Here is a 7,805-nt window from a genome sequence, read left to right as displayed (position 1 = left end):
GGGTCTTTTTGCCTCTGTCTTGTTATGGACATGCATTAAGACCCTGACCGGCCAGAAATAAAGAACTCGCTTGAACATTCCTCTGGGCATCAGTCTCTTCATTTCTCTGCATCGGGCAGCTAGATTAGGACATCCGGATCTTTCAACCCCTCCACTAAGATCACCATTTGCTAGATATGAAATCTATGATTTTGACAAAAGGAGAATCATTGCTCTCATTTTAAGAACTTTGGAACCCATGGGTCCCAGTAGTTATTCTGAACACACAGTAGTTTGTAATTCATAAGCTAATTATAATATTATTATAAGAATAAATTATAAATAATATTCCATGCTAACTCTGGAGTGATTCCTACATATCGCTCCAAGTAAATCTATAAAGTTCCAAGACACACTACACATCACTTGGTTCCACAGTTAAGCCACATTAAACTATGTTGGGCCCTCCCCTAACTATAGTTGGGTGAAAGGGTGTGGAGTAATCAAAGTCTGGAGCTAGACAAACCCAATCATCAGGAAGATTATCAATTAAACATCTGCCCAATCTACAGGGTGTAGGTGGTGAATTAGGAGGAGTGAGTAACCAGGAGACGTCAAGGTGTGTATGTAGGAGGTGGAGGGGAAAACCAAATTTTAACTTGATTAAAAAGTAGCTATGAAGTAGATGGAGGGATCTGCAGATCCAGGAACTTTAGTGGGATTCTTCATCAATGCATACTGACCTTTCACAGGAGCAATTTAAGAATGAAAATTATTTAATGCTAAAGGCTCAGTATCATATCCCCTATGCCAGTGGTAGGCAACCTGTCTTTTCAACTGAGCCAAATATCACCAAAACCACTACTGAAATTTATTTTGAGAGCCACACAGGGAGTGCACTGACATAGGCTAGGAGCAGAGTCCTGACTCCTGGAGTGGCCGCCGGGCACACAGAAGATCCACATTGAAAAGTGGAAAGAACCTGGATTGGACAAACTAGTTTGCCTGGAGCCTAGAGTTGGTCTTATATCAGGAAACTTCAGGGGTAGGGTCTCCTTGTATTTAGGCCAAGCCTTTTTTTCCTTTCCATATCCCCCATACTTTGGTGGGCCTATGCAAACAATAATTGCCATTCTAACACCATTTTTGCTGTGCTCCTTTGACTCTAAACCTTAAAAAAAAAACACTTAGGCTTTTGAGGTTGGCTTAGACTAATATGCATGTACATGGAAATGTAAAAAAACTACTATGCCTTCAAGTTTAAGGAGTTACATAAATTTTATGGTTTTGGATTGCTTTGTTACCACTATGAAATATTATAATGTATAACAGTCTGAGGTCTTGAGGGACAAAGTAATTATACATGGGTTCTGTTTTATTTTTCTTAATGTTCTTTGACTGTAAGTTCAAGATTAGGGTGTCAGCAGGGGGATTTCTTCTGAAAAAGTGGAAAGAGCTGCATGTGGTTCTCAAGTCATGGCTTACCGACCACTGCCCTATGCTACTAATCTGACTTTAACCTATCTGTTATAACAAGATCAATTAATGGCTTTTTGTCCTTGAGTATTTCAGGAGTCCTTTGTACGTCTGCCATCTTGACTTCTTTTTTTTTTTTTTTTTGGTTTTTGGGCCACACCCGGTAACGCTCAGGGGTTACTCCTGGCTATGCGCTCAGAAGTCGCTCCTGGCTTGGGGGACCATATGGGATGCCGGGGGATCGAACCATGGTCCGTCTCCTAGGCTAGCGCAGGCAAGGCAGGCACCTTACCTCCAGCGCCACCGCCCGGCCCCATCTTGACTTCTAACATTAACATTCTTTCATGGAATTAAGTCCCAAGGATTGCTAGCAGCTAATATTATTAACACAAACTTCCAACCAATTATTCACTTCATTTTTTATTCCTGACAATTTACCATTGAATAATATCTACCTGTGAAACTGATTTATTATGGCTGTCCCTCTCTGATCTGTCTGCTCATAATTCAGCTGATTGCCAAGACTATACCCAATTGCCTCTTGCTTAATTTTCTTCTTCCCTTAGTTCCCAAGTCAACTGCATTATCAAGCGCTACTAAAATGTTCCTTTCAATCCTACCATCAACACCTCAGTTTAGAACAATATTCTTTCCTTGTTTTTTTTCTGACTTCCTGCATCCTTGCTTAAATCAAACTCAATTCACCATCAATTTTCTCTGTAGAGTTTTTAAGTAAATAAAAATTTGATCTAATAAACTTCCTACTTAAAAAACTCTTCAGCTGCTATAGAGTATAAATAAAAAAATCATCTGTACCACTCAGCAAAGTTTTTTGAGATGTGTACTATGTATGGTTTTCCAATTTCATTTACCCCTTAGTCTTTTTCACTAAATTAATGTATTCTTATTTTCCCATTATGTTTATTATTCATTAAATTTATCTTTTTTTTTTTTGGAGGTCCACAACCAGCAGTGCTTGGGGTTTACTTACTAGCTTTATGCTCAGGGGTTACACTAGACAGTGTGATAAGGACCATATTCAGTGTAGAGATTGAACCTGGGTTGGCCACATGCATGGCAAACATCATACCTACTGTTCTATCTGACCCCTAAATTTATCCTTTAAGCTTAATTCAAGCATGCATTGAGAAGAATGAGCTAAAATAGCCCAGAAGATATATTTCACACAGAAGTGTTAAAGAGATCCTTCATAACAAAAAATAATCCACAAATTGAAAAGAAAACATGATTAGAGCAATGGTACAGCTGGTAGGACGCTTGTATGATACTCAGCTGACCAGAGTTTGATCCCCAGCAGCCCATATGGTTCTTTGAACCCCACCAGGAATGATTCTTAAGTTCAGAGCCAGGAATAACTATTGAGCACTTCTGGGTGTATTAAAAAAAGTAAAATAAAAACGTGGAATGGGAGAAAATATTTGTAATTTTATATATTAGATGAGTAGTTAGTATTCAAAATATATAAAGTAGAAAATGCCTTACAGTTATACAAGAAGTTCTGAGGATCTAGTACAAAACATATTACTATTAATTGTAAATTTTAGTGTTGATATAAAAGATAAAATATTTTCACTATAAATAAGTAAATACACAAATTAATCATTATATGTAGAAGTATATACATGTATATATGAAATAAGTAAATGTATGATTATCTTAACAATAACCCTACAATATGCATATGCATAAAATATCACTATATAATTTAGATGTGTGCATTATATTTGTCAAGTATGCCCTCACTAAAATTTTAAGAAAATAAAAAATAGAAGTAGCTATCTCACCTGTGTCCCATTATAATTTACAAACACATTTATGATATCACATATCCCATTGTTTCCAATCTAATCTTTACATTAGATCATAAACTCCTTGAGCACAGGGTTTGACAGCTTTATGACAAAGTATAAGACTGATGAAGAGCTAGGTGGCAATAAATATTTATGGAGAGAAATGATGATCCTTTAATAATGTGGTTTGTCCTTTAGTCTGAACTTCTCTCTACACTTGCAGAAATATCTCTCAAACCACACTATATGTCTCTCTCTCTTTCTCTCTCTCTAAACATATATATTTATGTATATATATATGTATATATATATATATATTTCCAATAGTCCCCTTAAAATGAGAAAGTAAGAATAGACAAGGAGCCATTTTCTTGTTCTAGCACTCATAATCTTCCACATTCTCCAATAATGACTGCCTACTCTACTCCCTGTTGAATAGATGATATTTATTATGTATTTTCAGAATAACTATGTCTCTGTACCATCTCGCTGCTAGATTATTTTTTCTAGTTCCTAATTTGTACCAATCTTCCAGTTAAAAGTTACTTCCTCTATGGAATATTTCCATATGGTGGCATCCTTTATTGCTAATGCTCAAAATTGCTGATCTGGCCAATTTCAACATCTTCTAATTTTTTTTAATAATAGTAAATAAAAAGTGAAGCCATAAAGACTACTCCCTTACTACCTGGGGTGATCAGTTCCATTTTTGTTCATCGTTACATTATTTAATTTTGTTCTTTCTCTTTTTCCTAATTATTAGAGAAAACTTGAATATAACAAACACAATGGCAACACAGATGCAACTCTCTTAATATCCTACAATGTCTCTGAAGTTGTAGTTGAGTTTAACAAACCTCCCTATTTTTATAAAAAAAATGACCTATATTAATTCCCAAAGAAAAGTTTCCTAATATTTAAAATACTTTGATATAATTTTCTCTGTGATTGTCTCATTGTATGTATGTTCAGTGAACACTGCATCTACAGTGGATCAAATGTGTTAAACACACAAATATAAGCACAAATACAGACACTCCTCGCTTAACGACCTACCTGTTTAGCAAACGCTCACACTACGACCATCTCTTCACCGTTATTTTATTTTATTTTAATTTAAATATCCTTTTTCCATCTTGTTCACTCTACAGTACAGTCCTGTGGTTTTTGGTGCTTGAATGGACTGACTTGACTAACTTTCTGTTCTGAAATCCATTGCAGGACTGTGTGTAAGTGACACAACCTATGCAAATGAAAACAAGGGGAAGTTTTCAGTTTGCTCTTTCTCGTTATTTTACTTATTTAGAACCCTGTATTGTCAAGTACTATGCATAGACTGTGCTACTGTATCCAGTCCATGCAGTTCCTCACTTAACGACCAATTCGCTCAACAACCAAATGGAACTTGGTCGTTAAGTGAGGAGTATCTGTATTGTAGCACACCTTTATCATAGATTTCTTAAATACTCTTCTTAATTGTAAATACTATCAATCATGAACATTTCCACTTTACCATATTCAGCGAATATTTAATGAGAATCTGGGAATTAGCATGTAGGGAATGTGAACCTGAGAAACAATCTGGTCTGTTATAAAATGGATTGCTTATATCAGGAAAATTCTCTCTCTCTTTCTCTTTGTACGTGGTCTCAATGTTTTTCTTCTCACTTCCATTCATAAACACAAGCGAGAAGAGGAGGGGAGAAAAAATGAGAGAAGGGAAACAAGAAGAAGGAAGGAGAGATGGGGGAAGGAGAGGAGAGGATAGAAGAGAATAGGCAATTGGAGGAGAGGAGAGGAGAGGGAAGTGAAAGGGAGGGGAGGAAAATAGAGGGAGAGGGGGAGAAAAGAAGTCAGGGAGAGGAGGGAGTGAAAGGAAGGAAAGAGAAGAGATGGAAAGAGAAAGAAAGGGAAGAGGGGGAGAGGGGAGGGAAGGAGAGAGGAGAAAAGGAGAAGGAAGTAAAAGGAAAGGATGAGGAGGGAGGGAAAGGAAGGGAGAGGGAGGAGAAGGGAAGGAAAGGAAGGATAAGGGAGGAAAGGGAAAAAAGAGAAGGGAAACAATGGGATGGCAAGGAAGAGAAAAGGAGAGAAGAGGGAAGGGAAAGGAGGGAAGGGAGAGAAGGGAAGGTAAAGAAAAGAAAGGAGAAGGGATAAAGTGAAGGGAAGGAAAAGGGAGGGGAAAGAAGGGGAAGCTAAAGGAAAGGGAGGAAAGGGAAGTGGAAGGGAGGGAAGGGAAGAGAAAGGGAGGAGGAGGGAAGGGAGGTATATAGAAGAAGGGGGAGGGGAAGGAAGGGGATGGAGGAGGTTGAAAGAGAAGGGAAGGGAAGTTAACAGAAATGGGTGGGAAGAAAAGGGGAAAGAAGAGAAAAGAAGGGGAGGGAAGGGAAGAGAAAGAAAAGAAAAGGAAAGGAGGGTAGGGAAGGAGAAGGGAGAGGAGGAGAGAAAGAAGAAAGGAGAGGAGGAAAGGGTAGGGAAGAGAAGAGAGGAGTGGAGGAGAGGATAGAGGGAGGGAGAGCAGGGGAGAGATGTAAACATGAAGCCTCAAGATTGAAGCCCAGCAAACCCAACTCCTGAGTACAAGGATGACTACACGGCCTTTTGGAATTTCTGATGCACAATCAAGTGCGCAATTTCCCCAACACGTAGCCAAGATTTGCAAACACAGCAATCAAGTTTGTGAGAACCGCAACCAGGTGCAACAACAAGTCATTAAAACACCACAAAAGGAAGGGAAGGGAACTAAAAAATAGAAGCAATACGTGAAGATGCTAAAAACAACTTGAATTTTCCCCTGGGCACCAACATGTTTTTCGTTCCCCAATGTTGTGACCAATATAAACTGGATTAGTAGAGGTGATCTTAGCAGATATGTAAGCAAGGAAATCAGTCACAACTATGCTAAGTAGTAAAAAAAAAATCAATCTGGAAAACTGCCAAACCCAAACAGCACCTCCCAGGAGATGACTTCAACTCCTGTGGAAATCTTTGAACCACAAACTCCACCTCCACTTCAATCCTATCTCATTCATACATATCTAAGGGTTGATCCCTTGAATCTTGAAAACCTGATCCACATCTGTAGCCCAGAGGCCATATGGCAACATACACTTTTCTATTCAATTGCATAGAACACGGGAGGGACAGGCAATTTAGTGATTATAATGGAAATTGTATAATTTGTGATTTGTCAATAATCCCTAATTTGAGGGAAGATTTCCCTACCTTTGAATAAACCCTGGGAGACACGAGAAGTACATTTGGACACCTATGATGCCACCGAATCCATTGCATTATACTCATAATGGAACAATAATTAAGGTCTCTCTGAGGATAGAGAAGCTGCCTCACATCTCAGACTCTATAGTACCTGGCCAGAAATTAAAGAGTTGTATATGCAGAGATTTGTTTAGAACTCTAAGGGTAAAAGCTAATTAGGACTGGAGAGATGGTACAGGGATTAATGCTCTTGCTTGTCATGAAGTTAACGCTGCTTTCAGTTCCTGGAAGAAAATAAAATTTATTCACTCCTGAAGTGATCTATGAGCATCAGTAGAAATAGCTCATGGGGCTGGAGAGTTGGTGCTAGAGGTAAGGTGTCAGCCTTGCAAGTGCTAGCCAAGGAAGGACCGGTTCAATCCCCCAGCGTCCCATATGGTCCCCCCAAGCCAGGGGCAATTTCTGAGCTCTTAGCCAGGAGTAACCCCTAAGCAAAAAATGGGTGCAGCCAAAAAAAAAAAAAAAAAGAAATGAAAAAAGAAATAGTCCAAGTATCCCTTCTCCAAAATTTTGAAATAAAAGCTAATATGCAATTAGCTGTTTGGACAGAGGTAGAATATAGAACTAAGAGCTATCATTATATGTTCACATTATTAACCTGAAAGTAGTTACTTACCCATGTGATTATTTAATGGCACTGATATATTCTACCCAAGTCTCCTCCAAAATATACCTATTTCATGATCTTTTCTTCCACTTGATGCAATTATGTATGTTTTTAAATTTAATTCTAATTTAATTTTGAAATTTCAAAAATTATGTCACCTTGATTTAAAAAAACTGTGGATGGTCAGGTTTCATGCATATAAAATTCTCACACCACACACCTCACTCTGCAGGGGTCCTCAAACTATGGCCCACGGGCCACATATTGTATTTGTATCTGTTTTGTTTCTTCATTGCAAAATAAGATATATGCAGTGTGCATAAGAATTCGTTCATAAGTTTTGTTTTTACTATAGTCAGACCTCCAATGGCCTGAGGGACAGTGAACTGGCCCCCTGTTTAAAAAGTTTGAGGACCCCTGCTCTAGAGTGTCCGTTTCCCTCCACCACTGTCTAAGTGTCCCCACTTAGACTCTGCTTAGTTCCAATTTAGTCCCAACTGATTCCTCCCATGGAACTGTCACCATCATGGTAAATTCAATTGTGTAGATCAGTTCACAGGTTTAGTTGCTCTGGGCCAGTTTTTATTCCTTTTCTATGCTCCATTAATTGATTACTTGGTTAGTTAGTTGGTTAGTTAGTTTTTGGGCCACACCTG

Source organism: Suncus etruscus, chromosome 19 (genome assembly GCF_024139225.1).
Source record: "Suncus etruscus isolate mSunEtr1 chromosome 19, mSunEtr1.pri.cur, whole genome shotgun sequence".
In the NCBI taxonomy this organism is placed as follows: Eukaryota; Metazoa; Chordata; class Mammalia; order Eulipotyphla; family Soricidae; genus Suncus; species Suncus etruscus.
The sequence above is the reverse complement of the archived record's forward strand: the minus strand, read 5'-3'. Positions refer to the sequence as shown.